This window comes from Pituophis catenifer, unplaced genomic scaffold (genome assembly GCF_029215685.1).
Source record: "Pituophis catenifer annectens isolate HBS135680 unplaced genomic scaffold, rPitCat1.0.hap2 SCAF_6, whole genome shotgun sequence".
Lineage (NCBI taxonomy): Eukaryota > Metazoa > Chordata > Lepidosauria > Squamata > Colubridae > Pituophis > Pituophis catenifer.
In genome coordinates, this window is record NW_027256886.1 from 99,440,186 (window position 1) to 99,461,487 (window position 21,302).

At 36.7% G+C, this 21,302-nt stretch overlaps 1 protein-coding gene across 3 annotated transcripts in view; it reads left to right on the plus strand.

The window, feature by feature from the left end:
• NRG3 (neuregulin 3) overlaps window positions 1-21,302 on the plus strand; it is a 601,472-nt gene that overhangs the window by 123,896 nt on the left and 456,274 nt on the right. The gene's annotated exons all lie outside the window — the stretch shown is intronic.

Here is a 21,302-nt window from a genome sequence, read left to right on the forward strand (position 1 = left end):
TAGAATAGAATAGAATAGAATTCTTTATTCGCCAAGTGTGATTGGACACACAAGGAATTTGTCTTTGGTGCATATGCTCTCAGTGTACATAAAAAGACAAGATACACTCATCAAGAATCAAGGTACAACACTTTTTTTTTTAATTTGATTTATATGCCGCCCTTCTCCAGAGACCCAGGGCGGCTTACAGTGCGTTAAGCAATAGCCTTCATACTTTTGTATATTTTATACAAAGTCAGCTTATTGCCCCCACAAACTGGGTCCTCAATTTACCTACCTTAGAAAGGATGGAAGGCTGAGTCAACCTTAAGCCTGATGAGATTCGAACTTACAGTAATTGTAGACAGCTGGTGTTAAATTACAATGTTTTAGTCTGCTGAGCTATCCAGGCTCACTTAATGATAGTCATAGGGAACAAATAAGCAATCAAATCATATTAGGAAACAGTCAATATATACAGCATCAAACATGTTCTTGAGAATCACTGAATGTTTGTGTGTGTGTCTTAATTGTGGCCATGACCTTGGAACAGTGATGGGTTGCTACTGGTTCGCACCGGTTCGGGAGAACCAGTAGTAAAAATAGTTAGTCGCTCGCAGAACCAGTAGCAATGGCTGGCTCTCGCTTGCCCCGGCCACCATATTCGTCGCCGCCATGTTCTTCACGCATGCGCATCCCATTGCCTTGCAACTCCAAAGGGATGTGCATACGCAAAGAACAATGGCAGCAGCTTGCCTTCAGAGAAAGCTTTCCAGCAGCGGCAGTTGGCTGGAGGCTGCTGAAAATTCCAGTCAGCTTGCCTTCCGGACTGTGGACCAGCCTCCGCAGAAGGTAAGCAGCCGAACAAAGAGGCGGTGGTGGAGGAGGAAGGCAGGCAAGTGGGCCTGGCCATGGGACCACCAGGAAGGGTGCATGGAAGGCAGGCAAGCATGGCAGGGCCACCCAGCCGTAGGGAAGGGAGCTAGCAGCCTGCATGCTTGCCTGCCTTTCACATGGCCTTCCCAGCGGTCTCCCATGCCTTTGCCTTCCGAGGTTGGGACACATATGTGGCCTGTGACGGGAGTTGTGCCGCTTCCGGCCCGGCCTGGCCAGTGGGTGGCTGGGTGGCCCTTTGGGGAAATGGAGCTGTTGTGATGGGGCTGAGAGGGGCGGCGGCAGCGGCGGTGCTGGGGCAGGGCAAGCGGATTTCCCATGGCTGCTGCACATGTGCGCTGCATGTGAAGGGAGGCAGCCACCGCAAAAGCCACACAGGAAAAGTCCTGGGGAGTCCCGGGAGCCCCTGCCGCTGCTGCTGCCAATGCCTGCAGCGGCAAAAGCCATGCAGGAAAAGTTTCAGGGAGTGCCGCCTGAAGCTCCCGTTTCGACCCCTGCCCCCGCCTGCCACAGCCTGAAGCTCCCATTTTGGGTGACACTGCTGCTGCTGCCGCCACAGCCAAACATTTTCTCTCGGGCCTCCCAGTCTCACTCTCCTAGACTGTGAAGGAGGGAGGGGGAGAGAGAGAGAGAAAGAAAGAAAGAGGGAGAGAAAGAAAAAGAGACAAAGAAAATGAGAGAAAGAGAAAAAAAGAAAGAGGAAGGGAGAGACAAGAAAGAAAAAGAAAGAGACAAAGAAAGAAAGAGAAAGAAAGAAGGAAAAGAAGGGAGAGAGAGAGAAAAGAAAGAATGAAAGAAAAAGAGACAAAGAAAAAAAGAAAGAGAAAGGAAGGAAGGAAGGAAGGAAGGGAGGGAGGGAGGGAGGGAGGGAGGGAGAGACAAAGAAAGAAAGAGAAAGAAAGAAAAGAGAGAAAGAAAGAAGGAAAGAGGAAGGAAGAGAGAGAGAGAAAAGAAAGAATGAAAGAAAAAGAGACAAAAAAAGAAAGAGAAAGAAAGGGAGAGGAAGGGAGAGACAAGAAAGAGAGCAAGAAAGAAGGGAGAGGAAGGGAGGGAGGGAGAGAGAGAGAAAGGAAGGAAGGAAGGAAGGAAGGAGGGAGGGAGGGAGGGAGGAAGGAAGGAAGGAAGGAAGGAAGGAAGGAAGGAAGGAAGAAAGAAAGAAAGAAAGAAAGAAAGAAAGAAAGAAAGAAAGAAAGAAAGAAAGAAAGAAAGAAAGAAAGAAAGAGGTGGAAGCAAGGAAGGAACACAAACCCTGGCACTAGACGTGGCTTCAGAAAATGCTTTAAAACAGGACAGCAATCTAGGGCTGGAAGGGACCTTAGAGGCCATTTAGTCCAACCCCCTGCTCCAGCAGGAAACTTTACATCACCTGGATTATTTTGGGGCTGCTAATAGAGAGGAAAATTGCCAGAAAGGAGAAAGAGTTTACTAGGACAAGGCTGCCACACAGAGGAAGGCAGAGATAGTCCTTGATTTATGACCAGAATTGAGCCCAAAATTTTGGTTGCTAAGCAAGAGGGTGTTAAGTGAGTTTCACCACATTTTACTCAATCCATGATCTCTCCTGGCTCTAACAGTCATGTGCAAGTTAGGGAAGAACATCTGAAGGGTGTGTAATGTTCTAAATGTACGGAAGTTATAGTTAAATGTGTGGCAGAAAGTGGACTCTGGGTGTGTTTTTCCAAATGGAATAAGTGAGGTTGAATATGAATAGTTTTAGAAGAGGTGTGTAAATAATGTATCTTTTTGTGTGCCTTTACACTATACTATGTAATATGTATGTACACATATGCAGTGGTGGGGATTCAGCCGGTTCGCACCCCTTCGGGAGAACCGGTTGTTAACTTTCTGAGCAGTCTGGCAAACTGGTTGTTGGAAGAAATCATTAGGGCAGAGAACCGGTTGTTAAATTACTTGAATCCCACCACTGCACATATGGCATAGATACATAGGATTAAATCGTATATTTTGGATCTTCAGTAGTAGTAAATAAATAGACAGGGAAATTGTATCTCGTTGAAGCCTTTGAAGTGAGGAGAGGCCAGGCACCCTAACCCTCACCCTAGCCCTTGACGTGAGTGACGTCCAGTTGGCCACGCCTATCCAGTCACATGATCACCCAGCTACGCCCACCCAGTCACATAACCACCAAGCCACGCCCACACAGTCACGTGACCACCAAGCCATGCCCACCAAATAAGCCACACCCACAGAACCGGTAGTAAAAAGTTTGGAACCCACCACTGCTTTGGAACCCCTCAATTGCTAAAAACCAAGATGTCAGTATCTTTTCTGTGAATACAGGTAGTTCTCAACTTACAACAGTTCAGTGACTATTCAACATTACAACGGCACGAAAAAAGTGACTTATGATCATTTTCACACTTACAACCATTGCAGCCTCCCCTTGGTCACGTGATCAAAATTCAGACACTTGGCAACTGGCTCATATTTATGACACTCGTATTGTCCGCATCCCCTTTTGTGACTGCCTGACAGGCAAAGTCAACGGGGAAACTGGATTCACTTAACAACCAGGTTACTAACATAACAACTACATCGATTCACTTAACAACGGTGGCAAGAAAGGTCGTAAAATAGGGCAAAATTCACTGAACAAATGTCTCACTTAGCAACATACCTTTTGGACTCAACCGTGGTCATAGGTTGAGGATTACCTGTATTCCCCAGTTTATGGAGCTGCCTCTTGACATCTCAGCAACAAGCAATCCATCTAATTGTGAACTAGGATACAATCTTCATTGATCTAGGAAGCAATTATACCTTGGTAGGTTCATGCCCTTTTAGAGTAGCTGACATTTAATAGTCAGGGCCCATTTCTGGAAACCAGCAAATGTAGCAACCGTATAATCTTGCCTTTTTCAGAATTATGTGGAAGTCATGAAACCACCATGTTCATGTGATTTTGTTTCTGGTTATAATAAAGATGTTGACCTTTGATGTTGCAGTGTTGTTTCGCACAAAAAAGAAAGGAAAAGGGAAAATCAGTTATCCTTGCGTGATAATTTCAAATTGTCAGTTATTCTTGAGAAGAAAGCAAAAACTCTCCTTCTCAGTGTAGAAGTGAGGTTTGGGGGGGGGGGTCAGATCTTCCTTAAATAATCCATCCTTCTATTGCATATCGGAAGACAAAACCATTAATTTCCCCATCAAGTTAAGTTAAGTTAAATTCCTAATCAAGACACCACCAAGAATATTCCCACCAACATGGGCAAAGCAAACCGTTTAGTATATCAATAGAGAGCACACTGACTCCTTTCTAAGCACTGATGAGGTTACCTAGTTGGGTAATGAAACATCTGCAAGAAAGCAAACAAGCTCAGAGAGCACCGAGGACGCCAACTGTTAATTTATCTGTTAATATTTAACGAAAGTCTTAACTGTGGCATTAATTTCTAAACCACAAGTCTAGCAAAGATTATGAGCGTTATTTGTGCAGAAATGTCTAGGCATACATCAGAAAATTAAGCAAAGTGTAATGAGTTTTGGTGGTATATGGACACCAAATTTACCATTTGATAAAACATGTTATCAATTTTTTCTATTTGATAACATGTTTTATAGGATTTATGAGATAGCATTTTGTTGCAAGCATCTGGAAATGTTTTATTTGTCTTTACAATGCAAACTATTGAGAATTTTTTTTATTTTATTTTATTTTTTATTAATACGAACAAACAAACAACAACAGAACACACAGACAAATAGACAAAAATCCATATTTACATCTTCTTTTCAACATGTCACATCGGTATTCTATATTCATATTTATACATTTTCTCTTTCTTATTTTAACATATTCCTTATCCCTAATATTCCTAATATATCATCTATATGTGTTCTCTTAATCTACATATTTGATTTACTATTTATATCAATTGGTACTTAATTTCCTATCCACAATTTATATCTTCTCATTTATTTCCATATCTTTTTTTCCTTTTTCTCCTCCATTATACCATTTTTCCTCCTTTATACCATTTTTCCCAGACTAAGTAATAATTCGTTTTATCTTTTTCTTGTATCTCCTTTGTGAGCTTGTCCATTTCCACACATTCCATAATTTTACTAATCACCTTATCCTCTGATGGTATATCATTGCTTTTCCAATTTTGAGCGAAAACTATTCGTGCTGCTATCAATATGTGAATGATTAAATATCTTATTTCTTTTTCATATGGCCTGGTAATTATTCCCAGTAAGAAGATTTCTGGCCTCATTTCTATTTGTTGGTTTATAATTTCTTCTCTTTGTATTCTAATTGATTGCCAAAATTGTTTTGCTTTCTGACAGGACCACCACATGTGGTAATAGGTTCCTTTTTGGTGTTTGCATTTCCAGCATAGCGGGGAGGTGTTCGGGAACATCTTTGCCAATCGAATGAATGACACACACATGGAGACACAGAGAAAAAATCTATGTACTGTATAAACCAGTTGCATGAACGTTGCGTGAATCACACCCCAATCTGATTTCAATCTAGAACATTGAATAGATTCAGAAAACTCAAATCCTTTTGCTTTCAAGCAACCAGTTCAAATAATGGATGCACACATTCAATTGATTGAAATCATTGATTCAAAATCAAATATTATTAGAATAATAGAACATATTTTGTGCATTTGTGCATTGATTTAAGGGGGAAAGGGTTTGAACATGTATCAAACCAATCCAAATTTTCCAGATTGTTCTGATGCACTTAATTAATGGTGACTTGTGTTCTCTGTACCACCGCAGAAAAACTGTAATAATTGATGGTCAAGGAAATCAGAAGTTGTTAGATGAGGCAGAAAAACCTAGTGATACAAAACTTCCATGAGCTTTTATGAGATGGATTAAAAAGTGTTGCAAAGAGTAATATTTTTAAAGCAAAGATTTCATAACACCGTCAAAACAACTCTTGCCTTGAAAATGTTCTTCCTCAGGTTTCTTATGTCAAATCTAAATGAATGCCTCTTGTTAAGGTGTTTTAGGAAGTAGAAAATGTAAGATCAAACAAACAATTACATGCCTATTTAACTTCTCAAAATGCTTGATTGCCTATGCATGACCACAAACGTTAAAACGCATGCAAAGAAACACATACCACTAAGTAACAAATAACTATTCCTATTTTGATGTGTGTAACAGTTTATTTCTAATTCTTACCTCTCAAAATAAAGCTTCAATGAGGGATTTAAGAACATGGAGTAAAAATTCAATTGCTCAAACCTCTGGAATAAGAAAAAATGCAATGAAATGGGGGGGGGAACAGCTTTCTAGGACTCTAATAGCCTGTTAGTATTTCTGCCTCTGCTTTTAATCTGGCCAGCATCTTCCGAGACAAGGATACCTCTGTGGGGAATTGATTCTGGCTTGCACCAGGATTTTCATGGAGTATTTTCAAAGAGGCTTCCATCATATTGCCCAAAAATATCCTAGAAGAAAACCAGATGATTCGCTATTTATTTATTGAGGTCACTGCTCTAAACCCACCCAAGGACATGTTATACCAGCGATAAATCAAGAACTGTAAGTTTTCGTTGCAACTAGCCTGATACAAGCAAGATTATTAGAAACTGAGGGGACTGCTGTTGTTTTTCTTTTCTTTTCCTGCATATATTTATCATCTCTGGATAATTTTGGGAGGGTCTCTTTTTTATATATAAAAAGTTTTTAATTTTTTTTTTAAAACAAACATTACATCATTTATCATTCAGTATGACATCTGGGTACAAATTTTGTGTCATCATATTTATATTTCTTTGCTTTTACATTTCAATTTAATATATCTCCTGTTAAAACATTTTTCTTCCGGATTTATTTAATTTTGCAGAGCTTTTTGTCCATATTCATTTTCTATCTAATAATAAAATTGCCCCCATATGTTGTAATATTCCAATTCTTCCTTCCCTTTAATCAGTAATGTTAATCTATTCATTTCTGCACATTCTAATATTTTCTTAATTACCTCTCCCTCTGTAGGGATTTTTTCCACTTTCCAATTTTGTGCAAATATAATTCTTGCTGCAGTTATGACATGAATAATCAAATATACATTTTCTTTACTAATTTTCTCAGGTAAAATACCCAACAGAAACAGCTCCGGTTTTAAATCAATATGTTGCTGAGTTATTTTCTCTAATTTTTGCCCAATAATTTCTCGCTTCTGCACATCTCCACCACATATGGTAATATAATCCCAGTGTCTGGTGACATTTCCAACACTTAGTTGATTTAGCTTTAAACATTTTTGCCAATCTTTCCAGTGACATATGTCATCTATAAAACATTTAATACAAATTCTCTTTGTATGTTGTTGCCATTGTTAACTTATAGTTTCTTTCCCATAATTGCTGCCACTTATTTAACTAACGGGCCTGGTAGCTCAGCAGACTAAAAGCATTGTGATTAACACCAGCTGTCTGCAATTACTGTAAGTTCAAATCTCACCAGGCTCAAGGTTGACTCAGCCTTCCATCCTTTCTAAGGTAGGTTAAATGAGGACCCAGTTTGTGGGGGCAATAAGCTGACTTTGTATAAATATACAAAAGAATGAAGGCTATTGCTTAACGCATTGTAAGCCGCCCTGAGTCTCCGGGGAAGGGTGGCATATAAATCATTTTTTTAAAAAAAAAAAAATCTATTGTGTATCCAATTTTTTTGCCCATGCTATCATTCTTTCTTTTACTTGTTCTTCTTCTAATTTAATAGAATGTAACTATACAATTTTTTAATCATTCTCTCATCTGTTCCTGTGAGTATCTCATCCAATTCTGTCATCTCCAAATAAAAACTGTATAACTTTGCATCTTTTTCATATCTCTATTGTAATTGCAATTGTGTGTACCACTCCATATCAATCCCTTGTTCTTTGAATTCTTGTTTTGTTTTCAATTCCCCCTTTTCTGATAAAATATATTTATATCTAATAATATTTCCCATGTTAATAATATTTGGATGTACTAATGCTTCTATTGTTGAAAATCCTATTGGTATTTTCAAATAATGTTTTTCTCTAATTTTCTCCCATGCTGATAATAAAGCATTTCTTACTTTGAAAATAACTTTGAAAATGACTATGTATCTTATTCTTCCCATACCATAAAAAAGCCTGCCAACCCAGTTGCAGATCATGACCCTCCAACGTCAATACCCTTGTGTTTCTTAATTCAATCCATTCTTTCATCCATGATAATGTTGATGCCTGATAATATAATTCCCAATTTGGTAGTCCAAACCCTCCTCTGAGTCTTGCGTCTTGTAACATTTTTATATTAATTCTCGCTTTTTTCCCTTGCCATATAAATTTCATTATTATTTTATTAAGATTTTCAAAATACTTTTTTTCTATTTTTATCAGTATTGTTTGAAATAAAAACAACAATCTTGGTAATATATTCATCTTAATTGTTGCTATTCTTCCCATTAATGGTAATTGTAGATTCTTCCATCTCTCCAAATCTGTCTCAATTTGTCTTTTCAATTTATAGTAATTATCCTCCTTAATCATGTTACACCTTGCTGTTAGCTGAATTCCTAAGCATCTTACCTTTTTAGTAATCTGAATATCCAATTTCTCCATTAACTCCTTTTTCTGTTTCTCTGTGATATTTTTCACAAATATTTTCATTTTTCCTTTATTGATTTTCAACCCTGCCACTTCTTCATATTCTTCTATTTCTATTAATTTTGGCCCAACTGCTTGCGGCTCTTCTAAAATAAAGACTAAATCATCTGCAAATGCCTGGAGTTTATATTCTTTTTTTTTTTAATTCTAATACCTTTTATCACTTCATTTTGTCTTATATTTCTATTTAATACCTCTAATGTCAACACAAATAATAATGGCAATAAAACCCTGTCTTGTGCCTTTCATAATGTTAACCATCAGTCATATCTCCATTTACCATCACTTTTGCTGAGTGCTTATAATAAATTGTTTTAATTATATTTATAAATCTCCCCCCAAAATCCATAGTCTGTAGTTGTTTTATCATAAATTGCCAATTCACATTGTCGAACACCTTCTGTGCATCAAGAAACATCAATGCCATTTGTTTTTCTGGATGTGCTTCATAATATTCCAAAGTATTCAGAATTATTCTCATATTGTCTCTAATCTGTCTCTTGGATAGGAAACCATTTTGGTCCATGTGTATAAATTCATTTAACAATCTCTTTAATCTATCTGCCATTATTGATGCAAATATCTTATAATCCACATTTAGCAGGGAAATCGGTCTATAGTTCTTTATTTGTTGCAGGTCTGTATCTTCTTTTGGTATAAGAGTAATATATGCTTCCATCCATGAATTTGGTATCTTCACTTCTATCAGGAGTTCATTAAATACTTCCAGCATTGTGTTGCTTATTACATCTTGTAATGTTTTATATAGCTCTGCTGGCAATCTGTCTGGGCCTAGCGTTTTGCCATTCTTTTGTTTTTTAATCCCCTCTTTTAGTTCTATCATCATTATTCTTTCCTCTAATGCCTTTCCTCTAATTTTCTGGTATTTTGGGTAATTCAGATATTTCTAGGTATTGTTTTATCCTTTCTTCTGATATTGTCTCTTGTTTATAGAGTTTCTCGTAATACTCCTGTACTATTTTCTTCTTTTCATCATTTCAATAGCATACAGTTCCCTCCTTATCCATTAGTTGATTGATTAACCTTTTTTTGTCTCTCCTTTTTCATTTTGTATGCCAACCATCTTCCTGGCTTGTTTGCATTTTCAAAAAAAAAATTGCTTAGAAGTTTTTATTTTGAGCACCAAATCCTCTTTTTCAATTAGATTCAATTCATGTTTTTAAGATCCTTTTGATTTTTAATCCTCTTATTTTGTGTATCTTTCTGTAGTTCCATTTCTAATTTCTTATACTCCTCTTCCAGTTTTTTTTACTTTGTCTTTTCTTTTTATTTCTTTTTCCCAAATAAGTCATTGCCAATCCTCAAATGTATGCTTTCACTAGATCCCACACATTTTGTAGTGAAGTACAAAATAGTGAGGACCCAGATTGTGGGGGCAATAAGCTGACTTTGTATAAATATACAAAAGTATGAAGGCTATTGCTTAACACATTGTAAGCCGCCCTGAGTCTCCAGAGACGGGAGGCATATAAATTAAAGCAAAAAAAAAAAAAAAGTATCTTCATTTTTATTTTCTCTGAAAAAGAAAGTCAATTCTTTCTCCATAAATTTTGAAACTCTTTTTCATTTAATATTGTTTGATTTAATGTCCATCCTGATCTCTTTTTTGTCCCTTCCATATAATTGTGATCTGCCCATGTGTTTGCTTAAATGTTTATATCTTGTATATTAACTAATAAATCAGTTGATATCCACATCATATCTATTCTAGACCATGACATATGTCTATTTGAATAAAAAGTATATTGTTCTTCTTTCGGATATCTCCTTCTCTAAACATCTTGGATATTTAATTCCTCCACCATTGTAAAAAAGACTTTTGGAAGAGTTTTTCTGGGCTTCTTATTGATCTTTGTGGTTTTATAGTCCAATTCAACTACTGTTATTGCATTAAAATCACCCATCATGCAAATATTTTCATTCTTGACTTCAATTATTTTTCTGTGTAATTTTACATAAAAATCTTCTTGATTGTCATTTGGGGCGTATATTGCCATTAAGAGTATTTGTTTATAGTTCATTGTTACTTCCACCATAAGAATCCTCCCTTCTTCATCAGCAAATATTTGTTTAGGTGCTAGTGTCTTTTTAATGTATAATACTACATCTCTTTTACTTTGATGTGCCAGTGCAATAAATACCCAATTTCTCCCAATTTTTGGTATTCCAAAGGTTTTTTATGTTGTTTTCTAATGTGAATTTCTTGTAAACATATTATGTCCATTTTTAATTTTTCCAATTTATTAAGAGTTATTTTCCCGTTTATTGCTGAATTTAATCCATTTATATTTATCTACATTGCTTTTATTTTTTCCTCCATAGTTTACTTATTAATAATCTTTGCTGATCTTGTCATTCTTGTCTCTCTTTGTTCTTTAACATCTTTTAGCCTTGCCCCTTCTCTTATTGCTCTTTCTTCTTGTTCCTTTGCCATCTCTCTTATTTGATCTTCTTTTTCTTTTACTGTTTCTTCCAGGTATCTAATATCTTATTCCTCTTTCAATCTCTCCTCTTCTTGTAGTCCCAAATATCAATCATAAAATACTTCTGCCTTCTCTAGCAAGTTTAATCTGTGTTTTTGCTCCTGCCAATTCACCAATATTCCTTCCAGTATTAACCACCTAAAGCTCACTCCTTTTTTAATTAAACATTTTGTCAAGAACTGGTACCCTTTTCTCAGATCTCTAACTCTTCTAGGTATTTGTTTCAACACCACTGTCTCTCTGCCTTTATATTTTATTGGGTTGTTTCTTGCTGTCTGTAATATCTCTGTTTTTATTGCTTTACTGGTGAATCTTACATGCACCTCCCTAGGTAATTTGTTTCTCATTGCATATCTAGTATGTATTCTAAAAATCTCATCGATCTCATTCAATATCTTTTCTTTAGTTTCCTCCATTGCTTCTGCATTAACTCTGCCATTATTTCAGCTAAATTTTCCCCTTTCTCTTCTTCTATGTTTTGAAATCTTAGATAATAATCTGCATGATCCATTTCTGAAGAAATAATTGTCTTTTCCTGGTTTTTATTGTTATTGTAAGTCTGTCATCCAGCTTGCCCGCTCTTTTTTCTGTCGATTTTACTTTTTCTTCCACCTTTTGTATTTTTTGTTCATTTTTTTCAATTATCCCCTTGACATCTTTTAATTCCCCTTCTACTTTTTCCATTCTTTCATCTAATTTGCCTATTCTTTTTTGAAGTCCTCATGAAATGCCTGTATCATATTTTTTTAATTCCAGATGCATAGTCATAGTGTCCAATGTTCTCTGAGCTGCAGGGCTAGAAGTTGTTGCCGAGGCTGTTGAAGGCAGATGTGTTGTTGTTTTCGTTATCTTGCAGTGTCTTGATATTATAATCCACCAGGTTATAATCCAAATAGAATTTATAATCTGAATATTTAATCCAACCCATTGGGTGAATTAAAATAAAAAAGTAAAAATACACAAATAAGCCAACCAACCAAAAAGAAAAAAGAAAAATAAAAAAGAGACAGAGAGAGATAACAAAAAACAAAACAATACAAAAGTAGAGAATCACAATCCAAATCCAATGTTCATGATCTTAATCTTCAGGTTTTTCTAATCTTAATCCAAGTTTTCTCTGGTGAGGAATTAACTAGACCAACAAGCCAGAAAAAAAAAGAAAAAAAAAGTGTACAAAAAATAAAAGGAAGAAAAAAAGAAAAACACAATCCAACCATTTGTTAAACACACCAAGAAAAAGCAACTGAAGAAAAAAGAAAAAGGAACTAAAAATTAACATGTAGAATCTCCACTCTGTTATCCACAAGTAAAGGAAAAAGGAAAAAAATATCCCAAAAGCTAAACTGAATGGGACTTGTCAATATTTTTTCCTGTTACTACGTCTTTTGCAAACTTCAAAAGGTATACTGTTCCAGCTTGAATTTAAAAACAAGGCTTTCAGTGTACCTCAGTCTATTGGACCAAACAATTTCTAATCAGTTCAGCAAGATCAAGGTCATTCTTGTCTTGTCTTATTCATTTAACTTTATTATTTAGTTCATTATCCTTTCAGTGGTGCCTCTAGGTGGCACTGCAGTTTATTTTCACCCAGGATTAGAAAAAGTTTTTCCTTTTAAAAACAATTCATTCCATCACTTAAATTTATTTGTTATTTGTAATCATTTGTTAAGATTAAAAAGTTTAAAAAATACTCAATCAGGCTTTCTGCTCTAAATCTCTTATTGTCCAAATCAATTCTGCTAATTCATTTAATTTTCTCTTCTTTCATTTGGGCTCACCCGCTTTCCTCACCACTGTATCGTTGGAGATAAAGAAGCCGACACATGCCCCCTCCCCCTCCTCTCTTTTTGCCACTTTCTCCTCCTTTAGCTATATCCAGGTTATGAAAAGAAACTTGTATTTTTAAGAAAAGCAGGCATCTCACCCAGACATCCACGCTTCCCTTTACTTCTATGCTTCTGCTGTGGCTGCCCCAGCTTTGTAGCAGCTCTCAATGACTGCTTTCTCAGCCATCTGGTTGAGAGGCTTCTTCTGACCAGGCAGGGAATTTGTGACTTCCCTGTGTTTGCCGGTCTGTGCCTCTCTCGTTCACTGTCCCTACAGGACAGCTTCGGCCAAAAAAGACTCCCAGATAGCTGCAATATTGACGATCCTTCAGGAGCCCCTGAAGGAAGTGTCATTTTGCTGTGGACCCTGGCCATGCCCTTCCGGGGGGGGTCTCATTTTGATGCATTTCTTTTTGGTTTGTTTGTTTGTTTCTCTCTAACATCTGACACGGCATTTAGAAAATTTGATTTGATGTAAGCAGACTAAGTGCCAGCCTATTCCATATTAGGAGAAAATCACATTGATTTTTGAGTTTATCTGTGTGAATTTGATTAGTACGAATGACATTTCAAAAGGCACACCTCTCGGTTTGCTGATTTGCATTAATCATACTTTATTTTGAATTTATATATTTTCCGAGGATGGCTTTATGATTTTTGTATGTTGAACACCATCAGGACTCATTGAAGTCTAGCAATATAGAAATTACAATGAATAAGAGGGACTTCTGGTTTGGCATCGCAACGATGCAGTTGGGGAAATAGCGGGCTCCGATGAGCCCCGCAAAAACCCTGACTGACGAAGCACTGCCGATTGGTCTTTGGACCGAACCCGTCTTGCAGGGACGGGGGAAGAAGAGGGATGGCCGAGAGGAACAGGCAAGTTCCTCTCGGCCAACAGGCAAGCGGGGGGCGGCAGCCATGGTGGCTGCCACAAAGCTGGGACAAACTGAGAAAAGAATTGTGCAGGAGGAAAGAAAAAAGAACAAGGTACTTCGAAGCCAGGTGAGTGACACTAACCCTGGCGGGAAGCAACACTTGAGTATAGACTTTTATCAATAAGACTCCCAGCTTTAAATAGCGGCTGTAGATTTGTGGGGCATGAAGATCTGACAAAGTAATAAGAGGAGACAAAGACCAATTAAGAAATTTGTCTTTGTGCAGACTGATTTGGTAGAATTGATTATTATTTCTTTAAATTGGAATGTATTTGATCCTTGGAAAAAGAAAAAAGTAAAAAGCGATAACTATGGATTTAACACCTTTAAAAGTTAAAAGAAGAGAGACAAACGGATGGTTACATAATGGATACAAAATGGAGATTGCTGTGACTAAGCGAAAGTGTGGATTGTAGAGACTGGCCTTCTGCTTGAAAAAGAAATATTCTGACTTGCTACTTGGTTTGGATTATTTTGAAAACAACTATGGATTTTTGGATTTTGGAGATTCCTATTCTGTCTATGGGTGATTTGATAAAGAAAGAAGAAATATAATGAAACTATTAAAATCGAAACTAACTGGTGCAGGAACAAAAGAAGGGAAGCTGATGGATTTTATATGGAACAGATGTTACAAAAGGATTAAAGTGATTTATAGAGTTTCAAACATGGAAACACAGATTTTGAAGTGGAATGCTTATGGACAGATAGAGAAATGAAGAAATAAAATAGATAAAATTAAAATGTAATGTTTAAATGACTTAAATACAAACAGGAGGTGCTTATAGAATAATAAAGATGGAGAATCAAAGAAGGTAATTAAAATAGAAAATTGATGCAAAGGTGGTTAAAAATATGATCTTTATAAAAATACAAGAGTATATACTATTATGAGATAAACTTAAGAAAATTTATTAGATTATGAGAGAATAAGAAGAGAATATCCCTGATATAATATGTTTTAATTTTAAATTGTAAACAAAGTTGAGAATGGTAAATATGATTAAATTTGAATGATTAATGTATTATTGGATGATTTATTTTTTATTTATTTTATTTTATTTTGAATTTGTATACCGCCCTTCTCCCTGAGGACTCAGGGCGGTGAACAGCCAAGTAAAAACATCAAGTACAAATATTAAAATACAGTTAAATATATATATATATAAATTTGGCCCGATTAAATAAAAACAATAAACAAAACACTTAAAAACACTTAAAAAATTAGGCCAGCCCGGCTTGCTGGAAAAGGAAGGTTTTAAGGACACGGCGGAAGGCACTGAGGTCTTGGATTCTCCTTATCTCTGGAGGCAATTGATTCCAGAGGGTAGGTGCCCCCACAGAGAAGGCCCTCCCCCTGGGGGTCACCAGCCTGCACTGTTTGGCTGATGGCACCCCGAGGAGGCCCTCTCTGTGGGAGCGCACGGGTCGATGGGAGGTCGTCGGTGGCAGCAGGCGGTCTCGAAGATAGCTAGGCCCTATGCCATGGAGCACTTTAAAGGTGATAACCAACACCTTGAAGCGCACCCGGAAGACCACTGGGAGCCAGTGCAGCTCACGCAGGATAAAACAAGATATACAATTGTGATTGAATTTAATGTATGCTGGAAATGATTAATATTAAGAAATATGTTGGGAGTCACCCTGGAAGAGTATGTTAGGAAAAAGTTAAATAACAAATCAAATATATTGAAAAGAAAACAGTTAAAATAAGATATGTTGGATATCAGCCAAACAAGAGTTGGAGAGGTGGAGGAGAATATGCTGGAAATCAGCCAAAACAAAATATGCTGGAAATCAGCCAAACAATAGTTGGAGGTATGGAGGAGAATATGCTGAGAATCAGATAAAATAAAATATGCTGATAGTCAGCCAAACAAATAGTTGGAGATATAGAGGAAAATATGTTGGAAAATAGCTAAAATAATATGGGGTGAAAAAGAATATGTTGGAAGACAACTAAAATGAAGCGAAATGGGTATGAGATGAATCTGTGTAAATTGAAATGTGTATTAGATGACAAATTTTTAAAAAAGTAAGTGTAATTGTTAAAGTTTAAGACTTAAAGATTTGATGAAATGGGTTTAAGATTAAGGAATATAGATAAAATTTTGATTTATAAGTTGAAATAAAAATAGAGTTGTACATATTTGGGAACTAAGATTTGTGGTGATAAAATAGTAAGGTAAACACTTAGATCAAGATGTTAGAATATTTTTTAAAATTTGTGTTTTTGATTTTAATGTTAAAATATGTAAGGGAGGGAATTAAGCAGCCATTTTTACATCTGAGTTTGCTCTTTCCAAAAGTGGCAAACTGCTAAACATATTATTTGCAACTGATGCCATCCGGGAGACATATTCCAAAAACAGCTGTAACCTTTGCAAATAATCCATAATACTGCAGGCTTTATTAATTTGTATATCTCTACAGCAGTGATTTTTTTAAATGTACAGCCTCGCAGCTGGCCATTTTAGAAACTGGCCAAGTCTGTGTACATTTAAAACTTTCTTCGGTCATGTCCTGGACAATATTGATATTATACTTTCTGGCAAATCATTCTTACCATGAAAGTGTACGGCCAACTAGTCTTGGGACTCCTTCTTTTATAGCCTGATTTTACAATTATGGGCAGTATGGTTTTATAAAACAAACAGAAACATAATATATAAACAGCAGGAGATGGTGAGTTCTTATGACAGTTCATGACAGGCAGCTGGGTGACTTTTGGCTCATCACCAGGTGACGGTGAGTTCTAGTCCCGTGTTAGACATGAAAGCCAGCTGGGTGACTTTGACCAATCATACCAGGTGACTGTGAGTTCTAGTCCCACCTTAGGCATGAAAGCCGGCTGGGTGACTTTGAGACAGTCACTGTTTCTCAGCCCGAGGAAGGAGACCATGTCAAACCATTTGTGAAAAACATTGCCAAGAGAACTTCAAAGATTGACAAGAGGTGACAAGCTGGTTGATCAATTTCTGTTACAGCTGAACAAGAAAAGAAAAGAAAAGAAAAGAAAAGAAAAGAAAAGAAAAGAAAAGAAAAGAAAAGAAAAGAAAAGAAAAGAAAAGAAGCTGACTTTGTATAAATATACAAAAGTATGAAGGCTATTGCTTAGCACATTGTAAGCCGCCCTGAGTCTCCGGAGAAGGGCGGCATATAAATCAAATTAAAAAAAAGGCTGCAATTAGTGACTCTTATTTTAATACCAGAAAGAAAATACTCCATGTGAATTTGGAACATGGAAAGCCAAGCACTAGATTTTTAAGGAAGGACAAGGAAATAGTTGTTATTTCAGATGAATGATACCAGATATCATATTAAAGATTTCATATTAAAGAAATATCAATTCAGGAGCCTTTCTTGGAAGCCGAGGTAGAAGATTCATATGGTTCTTTATAACAAAGACCACTGACTGTTTTGTCTAGGTTTGGAGCCAACAAATTAATACTCATGATGCCAAACACATTCTGAAGAGGGAAAACAAAGTTTCTGGCTCATTTTTCACAGTATGGGACACTGTGGAAAGTAATGACTGACCAAGTTTTGCTTTTTTAAAAAATCAGTCATCCGAGCAGTGATAAGGCAGATGGTCTCTATTTACCCATAACAAAAGGTAGCCTTTTAAAAAAAATGTCCCTTTTAAATAGAGAAGGATATTATTTTTTTATAAAACTCATTCAGTTTTTTTCAGCAAGTTTCTAAATACTTGAAAATTATCTTGCCATATGTGTAGATGAAGTTGAGATGCAGAAAGCAAGACAGGCTAAGTAAGGGTGTTATGTCAATCCAGCAGGTTAGCTCACTTTATGCCTGGAACTGGGGAGGGAGGGAGGAGGAGGATTCTAATCTGCATTTATTTATGATACCCATCCTCTCTTCTTAACTCTGTCTATCATACTTCTTAACTATCAGTAAAAACTGTGTGTTTGAAAATTAAATTATAGTATATATACTTTCTATGTTTCTTGCAAATGCTGCCAGGTCTGGCAGGATGAGGATGATTTTTTTTTTTTTTTGGTCTTTTAATGACTCCGTAATCCCTTGCATAGGAGTGGAGTCGGGGCAACTGAATGGAGCTGAATGTTTACTGGCCGGATGCCCTTCCTGTCACCAATGCGGAGTTTTGTTCAGCAGATATTTTCTCATTGTGCCCAGAAAGAGAAATATCTGCTGCTACCTAGGATTGAACTCACAGCCTCCTGATTGTGAGGCGAGAGCTCCACCTTTAGGCCACTGCACCACTCCTAGGATGAGGATGAGGATGATTGTCCCATTTTTTATTTTGTACAACTCAATGCTCTCTACTTCAATTCCTCTCCCACGTAACTTATATACCCTCTAGTAAAATGTTTCACTTAATTTTTTAAAGCTTGCCATATCAGTCTTTGTCTCTATTGTTTTGTTTCTCACATTTCTGCCAAATATTTTTACTCACCTTTAAAAAGACATAGAGAATAAAATACACAACGTGTTATTGAGGATTATTTCCCTTTGACCAGTTTCCCCCTTTAAGTCCTTTTCAACCATTTTCATTAATATCATACATTGGTTGCTTGTGGGGTTTAATTTGTATGATAGTTTTATTTATTAGCTGCTCAGAGTCACCTATACATATAAATCAATCTATCAGTGAATAAAAAGGTGCCAATAATGGATTTATTTTCCCCATTATCCCAATAGGCAAGGAACTGGTTTCATTGGAACAAATACTTTTTAGACAGGAATGAAGATGAATATACGGGTTTCAGAATCCAATCTGGGTCATTCACCGGGACCAGAAGTTTTGTCTTTTGAGCTTTTGGATTTGTGCTGGAGCCCATCCTTGGAGAACTTCTCTCTGCCAGAATGTATTGTATTTACTTTTTAGACAGATATGTAGATTTTGGGTCAAATAGACAACCAGAATGGGCATGTGTGCTTGAACGCATACACACACGAAATAAAATTTGCATGTTAGAGAAATGCAAACATAAAATGTTTGTGGGAAAGAATGAGACAGAGCATGAATATTAACAGGGATTATCGCAAAGCTCTCACCAACAAGATTGATTGAACTAAAACGAATAAAGCTACAGGAATTTCAACAGCAACTTCAAATGCATTTCAACTTCAACTCAGTTAGAACTAATTTATTCCTTGAAATGTCTTAGGGTTTAGCCCGTTTCTTTTTAATGATTGTCCCATGAACTGGCGAAGAAGAAGATCGCTGTGCAGATTATGGGATGCTCTTCTGAATCTTGATCACTCAGCAAATCACCTTATTATACTCTCTTTTGATTAATCACCCGGGGTGTGAAGCAATTCATCACTGTTAATTTCCAACCTGTTGGAACAAGGTTAAAGGCAAGCAAGATCATTCAATGTCCCATCCCACAATTCTTGGCATTGACAGTGGGACCAATCACTTTTTGATCCCTCTTGCTCCTCTTTCAAGATGGCTGCTGCAGGGTAAGAGTTTCTTTTCTCTCTTACTGGTGATCTGCTGATTTCACTGCTAAAGCTGGTTCTTTGGGAGTGCTGCTCCCTGGTTTTGAATGGGAGCACTTAGGAGTGACCCAAGATGACTTTTGGAAGATCGTGCACCCAGTGGGGAAGGATGGGTCTTGAAGATCCAATTCCCGCTATAAGCAATTGAAAAGTCACTGGGGCGTCCATCTTCCTGTCAAGCAGATTCATTTTCTAAGCATACAAGAATTTTAACTTTCACTTTTTGACTTTATTGTTTTATTTTGCTTTTTGCTTTAAAAGTTGATCAGTGGTTTAATGCTGATTTATTTCCACCCCTTGCTGGATTCTAATTGCTTTTTTCCTCCACCACCAACCCCTTTGATATATGTTGTTCTGGATAACCTTTGTTTCTTCCATATGAAAAGCAGGGCAACATTCAAAGTGGTGGTCAGATGAACAGTATCTGAAATTTAAGAAAGAAGGATGGGGAAATATGTAGCTTTTAGCTGAATTTATCCTACAAAAACTTGATCCAACTTTAATATTTATTGAAAGAAGGGTAGAATCTGAAGCTTTATCTTTGGATAAAGATACACAACTTTGTATATCCACAACTTTTGATCCAGTTGAGTCTTAAGGATAAAGAACCAGTGAAGTGGATTTCATCTGTTGTTCCGAAATTTAAGTCTCCAACATTATAGCCTCAGCGAGAAGGGAGGGAGACAAATTCCTTTCCACTATGAAGATGGAGAGAGAGTGGGTGGATTTAGAATAGAATAGAATAGAATAGAATAGAATAGAATAGAATAGAATAGAATAGAATAGAATAGAATAGAATAGAATAGAATAGAATAGAATAACAGAGTTGGAAGGGACCTTGGAGGTCTTCTAGTCCAACCCCCTGCTTAGGCAGGAAACCCTACATCACTTCAGACAAATGGTTATATCCAATCTCTTCTTAAAAATTTCCAGTGTTGGAGCATTTACAACTTCTGGAGGCAAGTTGTTCCACTGATTAATTGTTCTCACTGTCAGGAAATTCCTCCTTAGCTCTAGGTTGCAACTCTCCTTGATGAATTTCCATCCATTGCTTCTTGTCCTGCCTTTAGGTGCTTCGGAGAATAGCTTGACTCCCTCTTCTTTGTGGCAGCCCCTGAAATTTTGGAAGACTGATATCTTGTCACCCCTACTCCTTCTTTTCATCAGATTGGACAGACTAGATTTATTACAGTTAATTGGTAATTACTTCTGCTTGCATTCTGGCTCAAAGATAGACCTATTCTGGATACTGAATTTTCTACATTTAATTAAACAACTAATGACAGGAGTGGATATTAAGAAGCAAACATGGATTTTTGACCCAGGATGATCTGTTTATAACTTTTTGGATGATCCAAAATAGTTAAGATGCTATGGTAAATTTTCTACAAGTGGGTTACAATAATAGTTTGTTGACAGAGAGTTTTGAAATTTTAATTTTGTTCTATTATTCTTTTTGTACTATTATTCTTTTTCCTGTTAATTACTTTCTCACTAAATATAACATATAGGACAGGTCAACAAGTTGATAATAGATTTAAGAGTTTAAAAATTCTGAGAAGGCCTGTTTCCCAAGGGATGGGAACTAACTTAAGAACTGCAGTGATTCACTTAATGACTGTGGCAAGAAAAGTCATAAAATGGGGCAAAACTCACTTAACAACTGCCTCACTCAGCAACATAAATTTTGGGCTCAATTGTAGTCGTAAGTGGAGGGCTTACCTGTACAGAATTGTTGGATACGAGATCAGCAGCAAATAAATTTCCTAAATGAGGTAATAGATAAATAAGATTTGTATCCTAACAAATTTGATTGATTGCCATCTACAAAATCGTTATGGTGAACAAACCATATGCTCTCTTGGGCTCTTGAACTGCTGAGATGAGGGGTTTCTAACACCATCACTAGTGGAAAAGTAGAACGGGGCATTGTAAGCCGCCCTGAGTCTCCGGAAAAAGGTGGCATATAAATTGAACCAATAAATAAATAAATAAATAATATTGATTGTGGAAAGCATCAGATGGGAAGATCTCAGCTGATCAG